The sequence below is a fragment of the Colossoma macropomum genome, unplaced genomic scaffold, assembly GCF_904425465.1.
Source record: "Colossoma macropomum unplaced genomic scaffold, Colossoma_macropomum, whole genome shotgun sequence".
In the NCBI taxonomy this organism is placed as follows: Eukaryota; Metazoa; Chordata; class Actinopteri; order Characiformes; family Serrasalmidae; genus Colossoma; species Colossoma macropomum.
This window is the reverse complement of record NW_023494793.1, coordinates 14,900,481-14,921,906: the sequence shown is the minus strand read 5'-3', so window position 1 is coordinate 14,921,906 and position 21,426 is coordinate 14,900,481.

The following is a 21,426-nucleotide window of genomic DNA, read 5'->3' as shown; positions in this document are numbered from 1 at the left end:
ATATATATATATATATATATATATATATATATAAAAACTCTGTTATATATGCCATATGAAAGATTGCAGAGTCAATAACATCAGAAATTGCTAGAAGTCATTTGTATGCAATACAATGTGTTGCTTAGATTCATATTACAATTATAAAGAGTTGATATAAAGATTAGTGGAGATAAATATAAAGATAAAGTTTAGTAGTATGAAATGTTTATCACCAAAAAAAATAAAATATACTCTTAAAAAATGAGTCATAAAGGTTTCTTTTAGTGATGCTATAGAATAATTTTTTGGTTCCCATGTTTGAATCATATTTGAAAAAGAGATGTGTGAGTGTTAATATAATGGTTTTATACTAATATAAGGGTACTTCCTAGAACCTTTATAGGAGGTACTTTAAACATCATAAATGTTTTTCACACTCTCATTATCATGTACAAAACGTTTGTCCAAAGAAACATTCATTAAAAGGTTATTAAGTAAACCAAAAGTGGTTCTTCTGTGGCATCTCTCATGAAACAATTTTTGCACCTTTATTTTTAACACTGTGAAATACAAATCTTGCTACACTATGTAAACGCAGGATTTATTTATCAAAAATATTGTTAAATGTTTCACCAGCAGGAACAATGTACCTGAACGACACAGACATTATAAACAAAAACAATACTTTAGAGCTAATAATTCTTTGTCCATGTCTATTCAGAATCTTGTTGCATTCCATTCCTGTCATTTTGAATTACAGCAAATGTATGTCAGTCTGTTTTGCTAGTCCCTCAGGCTATGAATACTGGGCTTATCAAGTGGGGCTCCACTAAACTTAAAATGATGTTGGTTGACTTAGGCTCCAAGTAAACAGAACAGATTAAAGATTTCACAGTACTTCTTGCTGTATGAAACCAACTTGTTAAAGAGAGATGACTTTTTTAGAGGCCACACCTTCTTCACATGTCAGTATAGATTTGTTGAAACACATCCCTTTTCATGCATTGCCTTAACTATTTTAGGTGTGAGAGGTTATTCTTAAAAGTTCTTTAGTTTTCAAAGTCACAGATATCTTATATGTGGTGTTTGCAAACGTGTCAAAAAAGAATTTTTTTGTTCTAACAGTGACATTATAGATGTATTTAAAGTATATAATCTTAAGCCCTCACAACCACTCCCTTTAGGGTTCCAGTAAACTACAATATATGACTCACTTCCGCAGGACAAGGCTCAAGATTCTCACCTTCACAGCTCTGTCTGACATATAAGTCATCACTCTAGACAGAGTTACGTGGTGATGCACTGTTTGTTACTCTCCCAAACATGTAGGCATGCCACATTATTTAGTTCCTAAGACTAGAAAATATCTGTGTAATTGATTCACACGGACAGAGGCTACTAGCACAGAAATCATTATGCATGCCATTCATGTCCTTGTCTGAGGTTTTTGGGGAGTGGGCAAGGGCTGGGTGTTCATGCAATGAACAGGCCGCAGTACATGTTTTTGGTCTAGGGAGGCTTACACCTTAAATGTACAGTTCTGAAGCCAAATATTGTTACGGTATAAAAAGGAAATATCAGATTATTTTACAAAGCCCCCCAACCTAATATTAACAATGCTAATAATGTCAATAATACTACATTTATAAACTACTATTAGAAATATACAGTTGGTCATTCTTCTGATGAACAAGCATATTGTTTATCATGATAATGATAAATTATCATCATATTGCCCATCTCTACATATATACACACAAAGACATTCCTCTCTACTGAGAAGATGCTTCAGAAAGATCCTACAGATCCTGTTTGGCAAGGGAACACAAAGATGAAAAGAGTGGATAAGGGAGGGGGAGCTGAAGAACACGTTCTCATAAGGGATCATTTTCAGGGCTTCATTTGCATGCTGTGTCTTGTCTGCTTCTTACAGTACAGAAGCTTTCGCTGAAAATTCTACCTTTGTTCTTCTTGATTTGCGAGCTGATCTATAGAGTGCATATTTGGAAAATAATACATGGGAATAGTGACACAGCTCTGAACTCTTGTAAAACATAATGTTATCCTAAGATCTATATAATCTAAATCATTTCTTCATCTGCGCCCCTCACAAAAGGAAGCATTAAATATGTGGAAAAAAGATCCATGTCTTTTTGTTAAAGCTGAGTGTTGTTTTAAGCAAATGGAAATAACGGAGCTAATAATGATTGATGGTGCCATCTAGTGGTCATTTTAGGACATGCATGGGATTTTCAGCATTCACAATTCACACACAGTGCACTGTAATTGAAACCCGAATCTCATGTACCAAATCCCTAATCCAACTGTAAAATACATTCACATTTTCTAACTTGCACATAGTTTGCCATTTAAAATGACAAAACACTACACATCTTTCTCCACTTCATTTGGAAAACTTAGACTTAGACAGACTTTATTGTCATTCAAATTTACACCGTACAGTGCGCATTAGAATGAAATTACATTGCATAGGCTCAGAGTAGATCAGGGAGAATCATAAGTAATACAATGTAGTGCAAAGTGAAATGTAGTGCAGAGTGTGGTGCATATGTAAACATATTTATGTCAACAGATAAATTCATTTTAAATAAGTATATATACAAGAGGGTGTATTGCACTGTAGCTCCCAGGTATGGAGTGATCAAAAAAGAATTGAAACAGCATTCATTTAGAGTTCAGCAGTCTTATTGCATGTGGGAAGAAGCTGTTTTTGAACCTGACTGTTCTGCTTCGAAGACTTCGGAACCTCTTTCCAGTGGCTAGCAGCGAGAACAGTCCATGGTGGGAGGGGTCTCTGTTTATGGTCTGAGCTCTGGTCAGACAGCGACTTGTTGCAATGTTCTGTATGGGAGGAAGTGAAGTCCCACAAAAACAGTGCCATTCAAAACACCTATGCATCTTGGTTCCTCTTAGTGATTCTTCCTCATGCTCTTAGGGAAGTCCTCCCTCAGCAATGCAAATTAGCTTGCTGGACCAAGATTTCTGGACAAGCTGCTTGTGGACAATGTCTGGAGCAAGCACTGTACAAATACATCATAATAATTATAATTATAACTTTTTATAAAGAGCACCTCACATACTGGTGGAAGCTTAAAGTGCTTTATAGACAGGTGATAAAGTTTAACGGCAATAGAAAAAAATACTACATCTTCATGATGTAGAAGAATTAACAGAAAGAACTGTTTCTACTGAAACAGACATAACTGTTTTTACTGAAAATACAAAAGGCATAAACAAGGTAAAGATAGCACTGATCCATTTAACATGTGGCTCCAGCAAAGATGTATTAATTTGATGGCATGTATGTATCATTTGATACAAAATACTGTTTTAACAAGAAATGACAGAGATTGAATCCCAGTGTTTAGCTTTGCAAGACCTTTTTGGTGTTTTTGTGCCTTGTATTTAGAGTTTAAAACAGAGATAAAAAGAATATTTCAAAATTTCGATGTACATTGGATATACCTCTACTGGCTCTGTTGTACATTCAAGTGTGGCCTTATTTAAGAATTGCAAAAAGTGAAGGTAGCAATTACAGAATATTAGAAAAGCAAAATATAGCTATATTAATGCCCTGCTTCACTTTGTCTTCTGCTCTTCTTTTATAAAATGGTATTTTTAGGTGTAAAGCATTTTTTTACCTTAAGCCAGTTTAAACTTGCCCTCTGACATTTGGCTTTCTCCACAAGCACGTCTGTCATTTTGTAGGTGTGCTACTTTTGTGAGATGAGTAAATCTGTAGTACTTGCCAGCTTCTTAGCTGTGTGTATTGTTTTAGCTATTCTAACAATGTACAGAGCACTATATACAATGGCAAACATAAGTTTGCAGTAGTGTTGGACCTGTTGGGCAATATATACTTATGATCCACCACTACTATTCCTCTCAGCAAGCCACACTGTTTATACTGTTCATTTGACCCTGAACAATGCTGCTTTGGTTTGTCTCTGTCTCTCAGTGAGTTTAATCTATTGTAAGACCCTTTTGCAAGTATTCTCTCATCCTTATCACTATCATTTCATTTAAGTAATGTTTTGGGTAGCAGAGACAAGTATTACAACAGTTCTCTTCTTCTCAATGCAATGTTTGTTTCAGTTTGCTATTGTGTAGATTGTCTACATAATTATATGGGATTCTGTGAAATTGCATGTACTTGTGGTTTAGATTGGTTTATCTGCCTTGGATGTTACAGTCATTGTATTAACTTAATTTTTAAAGTTAAAGGCATTTCTATGTCACCAGCATTCTGAGCACATGTAAAATTTCTTAATTTTTACAGATTCCTTCAAATTAGCTGAAACCCATGAAGTTGTAGAAAAAGTATTTGCAACAAAATTACTACTGTTTTATAATATTGAAAACAGTGACTCTAAATTTTTGAATGCTGGTGCTGTTTATAGTATTTGCACTGTTTGTAGAGTTTTGTGTATGATTTAGAATTACAAACTGATTGTATAGCAGAAAATGTGCTCAGGTTTTAATTTTATTGCGCCTCAAATTCTAGATTTCTCGTGGAAACAGTTGTATAAAACAGTAAGCTAAGTTGTACAAAACAGTAAGCTAAAATGCCATAATTAAGACTGTTCTTACACTGTTAGAAATAAAGGTACTGTGCAGGTACACGTTTTGTTCATCAAGGTACAAACAATGTAAATATACCCTCAAAGGTACAACAGTGGTTTTAAGGTCCAATTGTGTACATCAAATAAACTTTTTCCCAGGTGAAAAGTACGCATTTGTAACTTTTATAACCAAATGTTTTAAAACAGAACTATATTATAAAAAGTCTGGAGATGAGTTGGGGTGTGTGGAGCTAATACAACTTAAAAATATAATTTTAATGGACTATGGTACAATTATGTTCCCTGACTAAAGGTACTGAGATGTACTCTTGAGGGTACCACCCCAGTGACAAGACGAGTACTGCCCAAGTGACAGTTTCGTACCTTTTTTTCTAAAAACACTGCTTTGGGGAATGGGCAGCTAAGAATTCCATGGATGGGTGTGCAGTGAAAGCTAAAAAGTTCCCAAGCTACTACATTATTTGGTAAGTCATTGTTGTCCAGTCCCCCGTCATTCTCAGGAAATGCTACTACCTTTAAGCTTTCAGCATATGATTGCATATGACAGCATGTGTGATTGGCTAGTATTAGGTAATCTAAGGATATATCCATTATCAATTATACATATTGTTAAATATACATATGTGAGTAATAAAAATTAACAGTAAAGCAGTTTTTTCAATATTCATCTCCAAAGCTTACTAAATACATTTCAGAGCCAACTGAAGACAATTAGACTTGCAAAATTATATTTGCAAAAATATGTATTAACATAAAAACTATTGTGAAAGCAATGATAAATGAATATCGATGTGCAAGCAAATGTGCCACTGATGTGGACTATTATATGAAGTGCTTGAAAAACAGTTATTTTCTGAGGTTTGCGTATTGCTATTCAGTCTTCTGACAACAGTAGAAAAGCATAATGGAATAGCAAAATTCATGCATTTGGCAAATGCTCTTATCCAAAACTTCTAATTTAATTATGCTACAGAGGTACACTAATGTAATGTAGGAGCAGGGGCAATCTTTGAACTAGAGTTTGAACTAGTGCAATCTTTGAACTAGTAGCTGCCTCTACCTTTGCCTAAATAGTTATTTGTAATGGTACTTATTATTCACAACTATTTATTTATTTATTTATTTATTTTCTCAGTAAATTGGCAAGCATATTTCTTAAAAGAAGCAACATTATCTGCAGTATAGTGAATTGTGAATTAGCTTATTTTCACACTGAAAAAAATGAGAAAAACCTTTAATTGAAGTAAATTTATTCTGAGATAAAAAAAAAAATCCCTCATCCAGAAAGTTTTTTTTTAACAAAACCAGGTTTTCCACAATTATTGGCACCCTTAGAAATTCTTAGAAACAAAAGGTAACTTTTACTTTTTGATCAGAGTGTCTAGGAACTAGGAAAGCAGTAATCCATGACTTTCTGTTTCACTGAAGTATATATTTGAGGTGACACAGTCGTCAAATTCCCTTAATCATCAGAATCAGAATCAGAATCAAGCTTTATTGGCCAGGTATGCTTACACATACAAGGAATTTGGTTTTGGTTACAGGAGCTCACAGTGCACAGTATCAAACATTTACATGTAGTGAATAAAATAAAATAAAATAAATATAAAATAAAATACAAAAAAATAAAACAAAGATAAAATAAAACATGCATTCCTACCATCACTCACTCATACACCCACATACACAGTCATACCTGTAACCTTTACATTGTGCAAAGTATGAGTGTAAAGTTAAAATGCTGAGGGTGTATAGTGTGTAAGGGTGTATAGTGGCAAAGAAGGGATCAGTGAGGTAACAGTAAGATAAGTGGGGTAATAAGGCAGGTAAGTAAGATACTAGAATAAACACTGGTTTGAGACGGTAGTTTCAGTGGATGGAGTTCAGTGTGATACTGTATACCAGTATATTTAGAAGTGCAGTTTAGAAGCTGGAATATTTTAATGTGTAATATTTTAACTGTTCAAGAGAGTAATGGCTTGTGGGAAGAAGCTCCTCTGGATGATCTGGAGAGATTTTGTTAAGAGGAATGATCTCAAAATTCCCTGCTCTGTATTCTCCAACCTTATACGATGTTTGAGGAGAAGACTAAGTGCTGTTTTATTGAGAAAGGGAGGTTGTACAAAGTTTTAAGTACAGGGGTATCAATATATGTAACATATGATGTTGTTAAAAAAAAATCTTCAAATTTACTAAATCTTTCTAAATTTACACTAACAAAAAACAGCCTGTTTAGGGAAAAAGAGAGGTTGGAAAATGGTCATGTAATAATGAATTATGATTGTTTTTGCTACATAAAACCAAATAAATGTTATAAGTGGTTCTCAGAAAAATGTGCATTTTTGCAACAATCTAAGAATGAGAAATATTAGATGTATCATTTATTTAAAAATAAGATGATTCCACTTGTCAACATATCATTTTTGCATGGTTGCACCACTCAGCAGCTCATAGCTACTTTAAAACTGTGCATCCAGGGGGCTCCATACCTGTGTTTTGCCTAGAGCCCCAGAATCACTAAACTCCACTCCACTCCTGGTTAGGAGTCTGGTCCACCAACTTTTATTTGTAAAGCATGTGTGTGTACACTATACCAATCATTCTTTTTAATTTCACTAAAATACAAAGAACACTTGAGATGCTAGTATCTTCTTTATAAAATGAAATATAAGATTTCAGCACTTACTAACAAGCATTTTTCAGTACTAAGATCACGTTTTCAAATCTCTTCACATGCAAAACATACAAAACTCTTCTCTCTGCAGAAACAGTTTGTATTAAACCTCAAATACTCTACAGCTCAAAATACTCAAACATCAACACTAGTGTTCTTACAAGAGGAATACTCTGTATTCTGTAAATGAATACTCAGCATTAAGGTCCTGTAAATTCACTGTATTATGTAAATCTATGAAGTAGTAAAGGGTTATTTGCTCTGTAGCTTTGTTTTGTGTGGTGATTAGTTAATTATATATATATATAAATATATATATATATATATATATATATATATATATATATATATATATAAATATATATATATATAATATATATATATATATATATATATATATATATATATATATATATCGATCAGACATAACATTATGACCACCTCCTTGTTTCTACACTCATTGTCCATTTTATCAACCTGTTGTTCAGTGGTCAGGACCCCCATGGATCCTCACAGAGCAGGTACTAATTGGGATGTGGAGCATTCTCAGCATGTGTGTAGCGCTGGTCTGAGTGGATCAGACACAGCAGTGCTGCTGGAGTCTGAGTAGTTCTACAATTACAGACTGTCATTAGTCCAGTCATTCTCAGCAGTGCAGTAACACTGACGTGGTTGTCATCTGCTGCTGCACAGTTTGTGTTGGTCTAGTCCTTCATCAGTGGTCACAGGACGCTGCCCACAGGATGCTGCTGGCTGGATATTTTTGGTTGCTGGACTATTCTCAGACTCCAGCAGCACTGCTGTGTCTGATCCACTCAGACCAGCACTACACACATTAACGCACCACCACCACATCAATGTTACTGCGGTGCTGAGAATGATCCACATCCCAATTAGTACCTGCTCTGTGAGGGTCCATGGGGGTCCTGACCACTGAAGAACAGGATAAAAGGGGGCTAACAAAGTATGCAGAGAAACAGATGGACTACAGTCTGTAATTGTAGATCTACAAAGTGCACCTATATATTAAGTGGAGTTGATGAAATGGACAATGAGCATAGAAACAAGGAGGTGATCATATATATATATATATATATATATATATATATATATATATATATATATATATATATATATTGACTAAACCAGATGATAAACTTCAACCTAGTAAGACTGAGGACTGTGAAAAAGACATAAAAGACTGGATGTTGAGTAACTTCCTCCTACTCAGAGAAAACAGAGGTTCTTCCTCTTGGGTCAAACACTGCTAGAAACAAACTGTCTAATGCTTAAACGTAATAGTTTCTCAGATGCATCACGTACATCTGTAAAAGTTTAGGCTAAAAACCTACTGCTTTTGGTAATTAGTTTTTCCCTTTAGATAAAGAGTGTTCTGGGGTTCATGGAGAAAGAGTATAGGAAACTGGTAGTGTAGGTGCTGTTGTCCTGCTGCTCTTATGCATTCACTCAACAACCTTCTGGCTCTCCCTTTTAGGCTGTGATAGCTAGACCTGCTGGAGTCTCTGCTGCACTCTGTTAACACTGTATACTGTAATCAATCTCTTTTAACAGAACTATATGTGTGTTTTCTTTCGTTTCTTTGAACAACTGCCCATTCTGTGCAGTCTGATGCTGTTGGTTCATCTACCTTGATCGTGTGCCCACTGCTCACCCATTGCCTGTACCAGTTTGACCACCATGGAGCTTTCTGCTGTACAACACTGTGCAAACCTCACCTGCATTAACTGACCCTCCTGATGCTGCACAGGCTCTAACTATTTAGTCATAGCCATTGCTTCACCTGCTTTTCCCCTTTTTGGTATTTTAATATTTCATACTAATGTTCAAATCTTATTCTCTCTTCAGTTTGCTCTTTTGTTATGTTGTTTGCTATCTGGTGTGGACCAGAAGAGAATGGGTTCCCCGGTAACACTTTACAATACTGTTTCGTAGTTAATAAGTAACTAATCAGGAACGAATGAGTAGTGCTGCTTAATGCACTTAAGTAACTACTCTTAACTACCAAGGACTAGTAGTTAACTACTCAGTAGGTAATAATGAACTAATGATTAGGGTAGTTCACTATTAACTAAAAAATAACTACTGACTCTCATAGAGAATTACTTAGTAGCTATGGTTTCTTGTAATAAATTACTGATCAATTCTACATTAATTGCTCAATAGCTGAGTCTTACAAGGTTCCTGGTGAACTGATAACTGATGTAGTGTATTCCAACACTTTTAACAGTAGTGATATACACTACACATTGTGCAGTCTCTACAATATAATGGATTATATCCTCCATTTCTATTCACAGAAACAGGTATCCTCAGAGAAGACTGGCGACATCACATCGCACTGTACTTACTGATGTCCCTCATGTGTGTTTTGATCAAAAACCTTAAAGGCTAATGCACATCTTCATATTTGGCAGTGTGAACCAATTTGCACATCAGATTACAAATGGGACAACTGCTAAAGTACTACAGTATTCAGTAGACCAGTCTGCTTACCTCTCATCTTTAGAAAAGAAAACAGCATTCTTTTCTGCAGGAGCATGTGTGCCAGTGTTTCTTCTGAACAGTAGTTCTCCTTTAAAGTCCTCTTGAGGGCAGGGTCAGTTGAAGGGGGGGGTCATCTGCAACATGTGACTGCCTTCAAATTCACTTGGTTCTAAGTATTACCAACTGATTATGTAATTACTGTCTGTTAGATAATGAATGAGGTGTTCCTCATTAGGAGCTAATGGTGATCAGGAACAATATAAAGTGATATGCATGGTAACTCATTATTAATGAATAAGGTGTTTTTGTGTTCTTCATTTGGAGTTAATCATGATCAGGAACAGTATTATAAAGTGAAACACATGGTAACTCATAACTAATGAACTAGGAGTTCATGATAATCAGGAACAGTATTACAAAGTGAAACACATAGTAACTCACTATTAATGAACTAGGAGTTAGTAATGATCAGGAACAGTATTATAAAGTGAAACACATGGTAACTCATCATTAATGAACTAGGCGTTAATGATAATCAGGAACAGTATTATAAAGTGATATACATTTGAAATAAAAACCCCTAAAGAAATTATATACTGTAGTACAAAAATATTAATAAAGATATTTTGAAAAAAGTAAGAGTAAATAAGTTGTTTATTGAGTGCTTTTTTGGTAAAACTTTACATTGAGGGTCGCTAATCAATCATTAAATATATAATAATCAACTATTAGTTTCCCATTATTTAGTTATTAGTTAACTCTTCATTAAGCATTAGCTATTACTTAGTAATTGATTAAGCATTTATCAATTAGTAATTAAGTACACTGTTAGTTGATAAGTTAGTTTGTCGTTAGTTTGTGGCTTACTTACTCTTTATCTGTGCACTAATTGCTGCTTATTACATTGTTAATTAACTAATAAGTATTTTTTTTCATATAAAGAAGTAACGTGATAACTTACTAGCACTTATGTGTTAATCCTGCTAATTATCTGTTAATTAACTTTCCATCACCTCCATATATATCCATATATTCAGTTGCCTCAATTTTCTCACTTTGGTTCTTGTTCATTAAAAATGCTTATGGTCACATCTGACCATAAGATGAGCGCACACAAATTCATGGACGGTTTTGTTATTCATCACGTTCATCTTGGCATATCTGTACTCATATCTGGTAGGAGTGCATGTAAATTTGGGCATAAATGCTGGATATGTGGCTAATTAACCAAAACTATCATCAACATAATCGGTAATTGCAAAAATAAGAACAACAATAGAAAATTTCAATAATACTAATTTGTGTGCATGACAGTCCAGTACAAAAGTGGATGTACTTACTTTACATGCACATTGATATAAACAAGTGCTGCAACTATTTCATGTTCCATTTAAATACATATTACACTGTGCTTTTGTTTCATACTACCGGCTCACGAACACAGCTTCGGTCATACACTGCAATAATACAGCATTTATTTTAGGGAATTAATTACACTAAACAATCATTCTACTATGTTAATAACACTGAGTATTTTGTTTTATTTCACATTTTATTTTTTCCAGTTGTTTTCATTTTAATACTATTAAGTTTGGTCAGCAGGGGAGGAGTGCACTCACTGCTGGACATCAAACTCCACCCACGAGCACGGCCATTAGCTTTCATGCCAAACACTGCCGTTTTATTGACTGGCTACTGAAACATCTGCATGAATTAGTGTGTGCTTCCTGTGCTTCATGTAAATGATATGTAAATGAGGTGCTGGTAGGCTGGTTTCATGCACTGAAGCTGATTTATCATTTATGCTCAAATCTTCACTTGTTTCCACATCATACAAAATTGTCAGACGCAGAGCAGTGCATACCGTATAAAAGGCAAAAAAAGGTGTTCTTTTTTTACGTAGCTTTGATGATTAATGGCCATTAGATCTTTACATTTTGACCATTAATTACTTCTTAAATTCCACTTAATCAACCATTCATTGCTTCTTAAATTCCTCTTACTTAATCATTAATTACTTCTTAAATTCCTCTTACTTAACCATTAATTACTGCTTTTGTGTCCCTCCAAGTAAAGTGACAACAAAAAAGCAGTAATTAATGGTTAAGTAAGAGGGATTTAAGAAGTAATTAAAGGTCAAAATGTAAAGATCTAATGGCCATTTTGTCATGATAGTGCACGAAAACTAACATATGTCTGTTGTAGCTCAGTATTTGAGCATTATAGTTCACTGCTAATGCTTAATACGGACGTAATTGCGACTCTTTGTGAAAAGGGCCCATGGCCATTAGGTGTTGTCACTTTACTTGGAGGGACACAAAAGCAGTAATTAATGGTTAAGTAAGAGGAATTTAAGAAGTAATTAATGATTAAGTAAGAGGAATTTAAGAAGCAATGAATGGTTGATTAAGTGGAATTTAAGAAGTAATTAATGGTCAAAATGTAAAGATCTAATGGCCATGGGCCCTTTTCACAAAGGGTCGCGATTACGTCCAGATTAAGCATTAGCAGCGAACTATAATGCTCAAATATTGAGCTACAACAGACATATGTTAGTTTTCATGCACTATCATGACAAAAAGTGAGAATAGGAAGAGAATAGAAGCACTGATTTAACTTTAAACATAGCTAAAATGCTGTGTGTGGTGTAGCCCTGCTTACTGCTGCTGCAGCTGCTCACATCAAGCAGTGCCTCTGTAGTTGAACAACATGCCAGTGATTTCTGTAATATTTTTGTTTTCAAAAGAAATAAAAGTTCTTCTATGTGGTATGAATTTGGTAGACGTTGTTTAGCTGTAGCTAGCTAGCAACGCTAGAAGCCATTTCTAACTGTAGCTGTGTTCCCAAAATAAGGAAGCTAGTTAGCTTTCATTAGCTGCTGCCACCAGCCGGCTAATGTGGAGCAGGTTCTGTGACACATTTAGCTACAGGATGGCAGTGACTTCTGACATAAACGCAAACAAAAACTTTTATATGTAAAGTCTATTTTACAGACCTCATTTAAACTGTATTAGCTTATGGTAGGCTAGCAGGCTACAGTCGCTAATTAGCTAGCCTACCATTAGCAGTTTGAGGAGCACCAGCTTCATATGAGTAGCAAACTTTAAAGCTAAGTTAGCGATCTGCCAAACAGCATTATTCTAATAGTTTCATGGCAATTATTGAAGCAGCACTTCAGAAAACATCCACCTTTCATTGCTCAGTCAAAAACGAGACTCCTAGCTAAAAAAACATCTGAAAAACCTGCTTTATGTTAGCCGGGCTAGTTTGGTTAGCAGTAGCTTCTAGCCAGTATAGCTAGCTTAATATAAACAGAGTCTATAACATTCATGCTACATATAAAAGCTCTTCTTTCTTTTGAAATCAGAATATTACCGAATCGCTGGCATGTTGTACAAAGGCACAGAGGCTGCTTGATGTGAAGCAGCTGCAGCAGAACTGCAGTAAAAACAACATACAACATTTTAGCTCTGTTTACAGTTAAATCAGAGCTGCCGTTCACTTCTTATTCTCACTGTTTGTCACAACCGTGCAGGAAAACTAAAATACAGCTGTTGTAGCTCAGTGTTTGAGCGTTATAGTTCACTAGTAAACATTTTGACATTGCATCGTAGCTATATGGAGAGGAAGTGAGTTTTACCCTGCTAATGCTTAAACCGTAAGTAATCACGAATTTTATGAAAAGGGCCCATTAATCATCAAAGTTACGTAAAAAAAGAACACCTTTTTTTGCCTTTTATAAGGTATGAACTGCTCTGCATCTGATTCATAACAATTTTGTACGATGTGGAAACAAGTGGAGATTTGAGCATAAATGATAAATCAGCTTCAGTGCATGAAACCAGCCTACCAGCACCTCATTTACATATCATTTACATAAAGCACTAATTCATGCAGATGTTTCAGTAGCCAGCCAATAAAATGGCAGTGTTTGGCATGAAAGCTAATGGCCGTGCTCGTGGGTGGAGTTTGATGTCCAGCAGTGAGTGCACTCCTCCCCTGCTGACCAAACTTAATAGTATTGAAATGAAAACAACTGGAAAAAATAAAATGTGAAATAAAACAAAATACTCAGTGTTGTTAACATAGTAGAATGATTGTTTAGTGTAATTAATTCCCTAAAATAAACGCTGTATTATTGCAGTGTATGACTGAAGCTGTGTTTGTGAGCCGGTAGTATGAAACAAAAGCACAGTGTAATGTGTCTTTAAATGGAACATGAAATAGTTGCAGCACTTGTTATATCAATGTGCATGTAAAGTAAGTACATCCACTTTTGTACTGGACTGCCATGCACACAAATTAGTATTATTGAAATTTTCTATTGTTGTTCTTATTTTTGCAATTACCGATTATGTTGATAATAGTTTTGGTTAATTAGCCACATATCCAGCATTTATGCCCAAATTTACATGCACTCCTACCAGATATGAGTACAGATATGCCAAGATGAACGTGATGAATAACAAAACCGTCCATGAATTTGTGTGCGCTCATCTTATGGTCAGATGTGACCATAAGCATCTTTAATGAACAAGAACCAAAGTGAGAAAAGTGAAGCAACTGAATATATGGATATATATGGAGGTGATGGAAAGTTAATTAACAGATAATTAGCAGGATTAACACATAAGTGCTAGTAAGTTATCACGTTACTTCTTTATATGAAGAAAAATACTTATTAGTTAATTAACAATGTAATAAGCAGCAATTAGCACACAGATAATGAGTAAGTAAGCCACAAACTAACGAAATACTAACTTATCAACTAACAGTGTACTTAATTACTAATTGATTACTAAGTAATAGCTAATGCTTAATGAAGAGTTAACTAATAACTAAATAATGGGAAACTAATAGTTGATTATTATATATTTAATGATTGATTAGCGACACTTAATGTAAAGTGTTACCGCTTTTTTATTTGTGAACAGTCCAAATGTGAAAACATCCCTGAGTTAGCTAGCTATATCATTAAAAATAATACACCCAAACAAAATGAAATCAAAATCTGTGATTACTACTGAAGGAGAATGTCTGAGAGCTAATACTGATCACTGTATGTTCTGCTAGTGCATTAATTACACATCTTTCTGTTTCATATCTGAGGCACAAAGTTTTACTGCCTATTAGTTTAGCTCACGTTAGCTAAATTAACTACCTAGCTAGCATGCACTCATAACAGAACATCAGCAGCAGCTTTAGGATTAATAAAGCACTAACATGATCTTATAATTCTTAAATAATACAGCAAAACAGACATTGTATAAGAAGACTGAACCAACTTATCTCAGATTAGTTAATGAGTCAGCTAACTGCGTCTCTACATTAGAGTCCATTGTGCTAGTTTGTGCTTAACAGAAATGTCAATGCTATCATAATGAGTCCTGTGCAATTCTACTGTTAAATGTAAGTTTATTTAATTCAACAGAACACTAAAATGTTTATTATTTTAAATATCAAAACCTCTATGTGTTTATACCACAACTAGTACAATAATAATAATAATAATAATAATCATAATCATCATCATAATCATCATCAGTAGTAGTAGTGGATTGTGGTGATAGAAGACTTGCTAATATGCACTGGCCTTTTTTGAAAAGACCACCTGGCACTTGGCCTACAGACAATTTGACTTTAGGACCCTGTATTTTATATTTTATTTCAAATAAAGTCTAATTGATCTTTCCATGATGGCTTAACTGGGCAGATAGGAATGTTTTCATTTAATAATAAAAATGCATGTATGTTGTTTGGTTTATATTCATTTAACCTTAGGTAGTGATTCTGAATAGATTTTAGAGAAGAAGGGACAGGGAAAAATCTACCATCAAAGTTATAATGCAGAATTGGACTAATATTATAATATAATAATATTTCGCAATATTTTCAGCCTAAATATTATTTAATGTCTAGTTTTACAAAATGTTATAAATATAATATTCATTTATATATAATGTATAATGAATGATAAAGAACCTTTTTAGTGGTTTCAGTGCTTTTTCTCTTCTTCTTTTTATTTTTAAATGCTGAAAAATCTTATCTTGGCCTCACCACTCCTGTTTTTTGTTTGTTTGTTTGTTTTTTGTAGGAGTATAAATAAATAGAGAGTCTGACACTTAAAATAATAAAAATTCTAGAGTTATATTGAATTAAATAAACTTACATTTAACAGTAGAGCTGCACAGCACTCTTATTATGACAGCTTTGGTGTTTCTGTTGAGTGCCTGTGAGGTTTTTCTGAGTGCTGGGCAAGGAGAGCATTTAATCCTGAATTCTCAGTGGATTAGTTTGATAATTCTATTCATATTTTAATTCTGACTTGCTGTATCTCCTGATGTATGATGAGTGAATCAGACTCATGGCAGACCCCCAGGCCACTAATGTGAGACGTTTGATTCAGATTCAAGGTTTTATTCAGACTGCAGCACTAACGTAGAGACACAGTTAGCTGGCTTGCTAACTAATCTGAGCTAAGTAGGTTCGGTCTTCTTGTACAATGTCTGTTTTGCTGTGTTGTTTCAGAATTATAAGCACATGTTAGTGCTTTATTAAACCTAAAGCTGCTGCTGATGTTCTGTTATGAGTGCATGCTAGCTAGGTAGTTAATTTAACTAATGTGAGCAAGGCTAATAGGCAGTAAAACTTTGTGCCTCAGATATGAAACAGAAAGATGTGTAATTAATATACTAGCAGAACATACAGTGATCAGTATTAGCTCTCAGAATTTCTCTTTCAGTAGTAATCACAGATTTTGATTTCATTTTGTTTGGGTGTATTATTTTTAATGATATAGCTAGCGAACTCAGGGATGCTTTCACATTTGGACTGTTCACAAATAAAAAAGCAGTCAATAAACAACTTATTTACTCTTACTTTATTCAAAATTTCTTTATTAATATTTTTTGTACTACAGTACATAATTTCTTTAGGGGTTTTTATTTCAAATGTATATCACTTTGTAATACTGTTCCTGATCATTATTAACTCCTAGTTCATTAATAGTGAGTTACTATGTGTTTCACTTTATAATACTGTTCCTGATCATTACTAACTCCCAGTTCATTAATAATGAGTTAACATGTGTTTCACTTTATAATACTGTCCCTGATCATCATGAACTCCTAGTTCATTATTTATGAGTTACCGTGTGTTTCACTTTATAAAACTGTTCCTGATCATCATTAATACCTAATGAAGAATACAGTAACACCTTGTTCATTAATAATGAGTTACCATGTGTTTCACCTTATATTGCTCCTAATCATCATTAACTCCTTGTTCATTAATAATTGGTTACCATGTGTTTCACTTTATATTGTTCTTGATCTTCATTAACTCCTAATGAAGAACAGCAACACCTCATTCATTATTTAACAGACAGTAATTACATAATCAGTTGGTAATATTTAGAACCAAGTGAATTTGCAGGCAGGACACATACACAGTCGGACTGCAGATGACCCTGCCCTCAAGAGGACTTTAAAGGAGAACTACTGTTCAGAAAAACACTGTCAGACGTGCTCCTGAAGAAAAGAATGGTGTTCTCTTTTCTAAAGATGAGAGGTAAGCAGACTGGTCTACTGAATACTGTAGTATTTTAGCAGTTGTCCCATTTGTAGGCTGATGTGCAAATTGGTTCACACTGCCAAATATGAACATGTGCAATAGCCTTTTAAGGTTTCTGATTAAAACACACATGAGGGACATCAGTCTATACAGTGTGGTGTGATGTCGCCAGCCTTCTCTGAGGATACCTGTTTCTTTGAATAGAAATGGAGGATATAATCCATTATATTGTAGAGACTGCACACTGGGTAGTGTATTTCACTACTGTTAGAGGTGTTGGAATACACTACATCAGTTATCAGTTCATAGAAAGACTCAGCTACTGAGCAGTTAATGTAGAATTGATCGGTAATTTATGAGTTATTAGTAGTTATTCTAAGAAACCATAGTTACTATGTAATTCTCTATAAGACTCAGTAGGTAGTGTTTAGTTAATAGTAAACTACCCTAATCATTAGTTTACTATTACCGACTGAGTAGTTAACTAGTAGTCCTTGGTAGTTAAGAGTAGTTCCTTAAGTGTTAATGCAGCACTACTCACTCGTTCCTGATCAGTTCCTGATTAGTTACTTATTAACTACAAAACAGTGTTGTAAAGTGTTACCGGCTCCCCTTTTAAGTCTTGGTTCCTCTCAAGGTTTTTTCCTCTTGCTCTTGGGGAGTTTTTTCTTATCACTGTCACCATTGGCTTGCTCATGGGGGCTTGGACCTGGATGTTTCTGTAAAGCTGCTTTGCTACAAACTCATTACAAAAAAAACCCCATAACAATCCGGCAAAGATCTGTCACAGATACAGTACATGTTGAGTGTCTCTGTTCTGCATCATTTGGCCACATGTTCTTGTTCACACCATGCTAACCTTGCAGTTTTTTCCAATAGCTATGAAGCATTTTCCAATGCCAAGCTCACTTTTTCAAGTCTTCACACACCTCTCAGCAGAAACATGCAGCTTGGTACAACATGTTATTTTACACCTCAAATGCTCTACAGCTACCAAGACACTACAGAAACATCTCAAACTCATTCCATCAAATCACCAACACCAGTGTTTTTACAACAAGAATACTTTGTCAGTCAGCATTACTTTACTTTTCTTTAGTTGATCATGTAAACAAGGTATAGACTTTTTTCTAAAAACACAACAGAAAATCGTTACAAAACCAAATGGTTTAACTTTACTATAACAAATGAAGTGATGGAAACAAACAATAAAAAAAATCCTATATTTTTACAAAACCTAGCAAAGAAAAACATCCAAGTCTCAGATACAGTTAACACTTAGTGTGTCTGTTATATATAATTTAGCCTCACATTCACACACACACCTGATGTCCTCTCTTACTTATTTACATTACTGGGTTCATAATGGACCGTCCATTGTGAACACGAACTACAGAACTGACCCCCTTTTATAGATGGTCAGCTCAGATGGGAATCATATGTGATTGGCCTATTCAGACACATTCAATCAGCAGTTTGTGTCTCTATAATCAATATCATTATTTGCTTCGATATGCAATTGCAATATGCAATTTAACATTTATGACTTGGAGTTTATGTTTATGTTTTGGAGGTAAGTTTAACAGTTCTGTAATGGCGTTTATATGCACTTACAATTTGACTCAAAGAACTTTGGAAATTGTGTTCACTGAATGTATATTGTATTCAAGCAAGCAAAGAGCTGTTGGTCCAAATAGGTGTTCTCAATCACATCGCACATAATGTCCTCACTTGCTTGCCTACAAATAAGCACTTGCTTGCCTACAAATAAGCACTTGCTTATTACATGCTGGGCCCATAATGTACTGTCCATTATGAACAAAATAACTCAGATTTTAGTAAAACAGTTTTGTAACAGTGTATGTAAGCATTTGCAAAATGAGCTATAGAAATACACAGTTATACTAAAGGCTGAGCCTGAGTGAGAAGTGAATTAAAGAATTTTGGAAATTGTGGTCACTGAAAGCATACTATTTTAAAGCATGGAAAAACACTGTTCATGGTTTTGTCCAAACAGAGTGTTGTTGTGCTAACTATGTGAAGAGTTCTGAAAAAGAGATCTCAGCACTTGAAAATACAAAGAAGTAGCAAAAAGACTAATACAAAGTACAAAACAAAAGAACATAGTTGGTATGATGTAAACACAGAGCACGTTAGATGCTCTACAAAATACAGCTGAATATTCACTTCAGAATATTCATAGAAACTATTTAACATACTGTTCAGTAGCTCAGCATGTAGTCTTTCATCAGAAGACCTATCTTTTTTGGGTTGAAAAATAAATACAGCATATTTTTATTAGACAGCACTTAAGATATGCATCAGTTCAGCGTCCTCAGATACTATGAGAAAACATCTTATTTTAATGCCTGTGTGTTCTGTGTTACTTCCAAGCCCTTAGCTGAGGCAGATCGAGATGAGACAAAGCCAAGCTATTTAGTCTAAAGGTTCTTGTCCTGTTTGCTACATGTTGACCTTAAATATGGGTTTGGAGATGTAGCCACAAGAAAACAGTGCAACTACTGTATGCTGTTAGGCAGGCAAAAACCTTTTGGCCCTCATGCACATTCTTGAAGAGAAAGAAGAAGAAGGTGAGCTGACAAAGTTGAAAAAAATGATTCCACATTATTTCTTTGTTCATTTTGAGACATTTTATTGATAAAAATCTTTAGACCCCCCCACCCCAAGTGCTTGTTATCAGTGCGACAAAGAAACTGCCCCATTTCCAAAAAGTTGGGACTCTGTGCAAAATGTAAATAAAAACATAATGCAATGATGTGCAAACCCTATATTTCTTTGAAAATAGTACAAAGACAAAATATCAAATGTTGAAACTGAGGAATTTTATTGTTTTTTGAAAAACATGCCCATTTTGAATTTGATGCCAAGAACACATTCCAAAAAAGTTGGGATGGGGGCAACAAAAGGCTGATAAAATTGTGTAATGCTAATAAAAACACCTGGTGGTTGATTGACAACAGGTCAGTTACATGATTGGGTATAAAAAAGCATCCCAGAGAGAGAGTCTTTCAGAAGTAAAGATGAGGAGTGGGTCACCATTCTGTGAAAGACTGCACGAGCAAATACTGCAACAATTCGAGAATAACATTTCTCAACATAAAAGAGCAAGGAACTTTTGCTTTTCATTATCTACGGTATATAATAACATTAAAATATTCAGAGAATCTGGAGAAAACTGTGTACGCATTGGACAAGGCCAAAAAACTGTATTTGCTGGGCCTTCAGATGGCACTGCATTAACAACATACATGATTCTGTAGTGGAAATCACTGCATGGGCTCAGAAAAACTTGAAAAACACTGTCTGTGAAAACAGTTTGTTGCTGCATCCGCAAATGCTAATTAGAGTCTTAAACGCAAAGAAAAACAGGATCCAGAAACATCGCCACCTTCTCTGGGCCTGAGATCATTAAAAATGGACTGAGGGGAAGCAGAAAAGTGTTCTGTGGTCTGATGAATCAACATTTGAGTTTCTTTTCGGAAATCATGGATGCTGTGTCCTCCAGGCTAAAGATCACTCAGCTTGTTATCAGTGCACAGTTTCTTAAAAGCGCAGTAATTTTCTTTACCACTACTGTCACTTTAAAAAGTTTACACTGCAGCACCCGTAGTATCCGTCTGGCTACTCCACTGAGACCCCATCTGCACTAAGCACAAAAGCAGTAAAGAGAGAAGTTATGTTAGACATTGACCAATGTGCAATTTTCCAGAGACAGATTAAAAAGAATATTGCAGAGGAAGAGTCTCTGATTTTGCATATTTCAGGATAATGAGGGACAAAATAAAGGCAGGCCAGGACTATTAATTTAGTAGAGAAATGATGATGATTCGAAAATGTTCAGCTAAGTTTAATCTTAGACATTCCTCATTATTTTATCCTCAGTGGTACTACTAACATGAATCTTGCTGATGTTCCAGCTGCCTACTAGTGCACATAGCTATAGCTAACATTAGATAACTTGGCCAATAGAGGACCATAGAGACTAGGGCAGAGGACAAACATAGAAAGACAACAAGGAGGAAAGGAGAGCAGAAGAAAGGTGAGTGGATGAGAGATAACTCTTCAGGG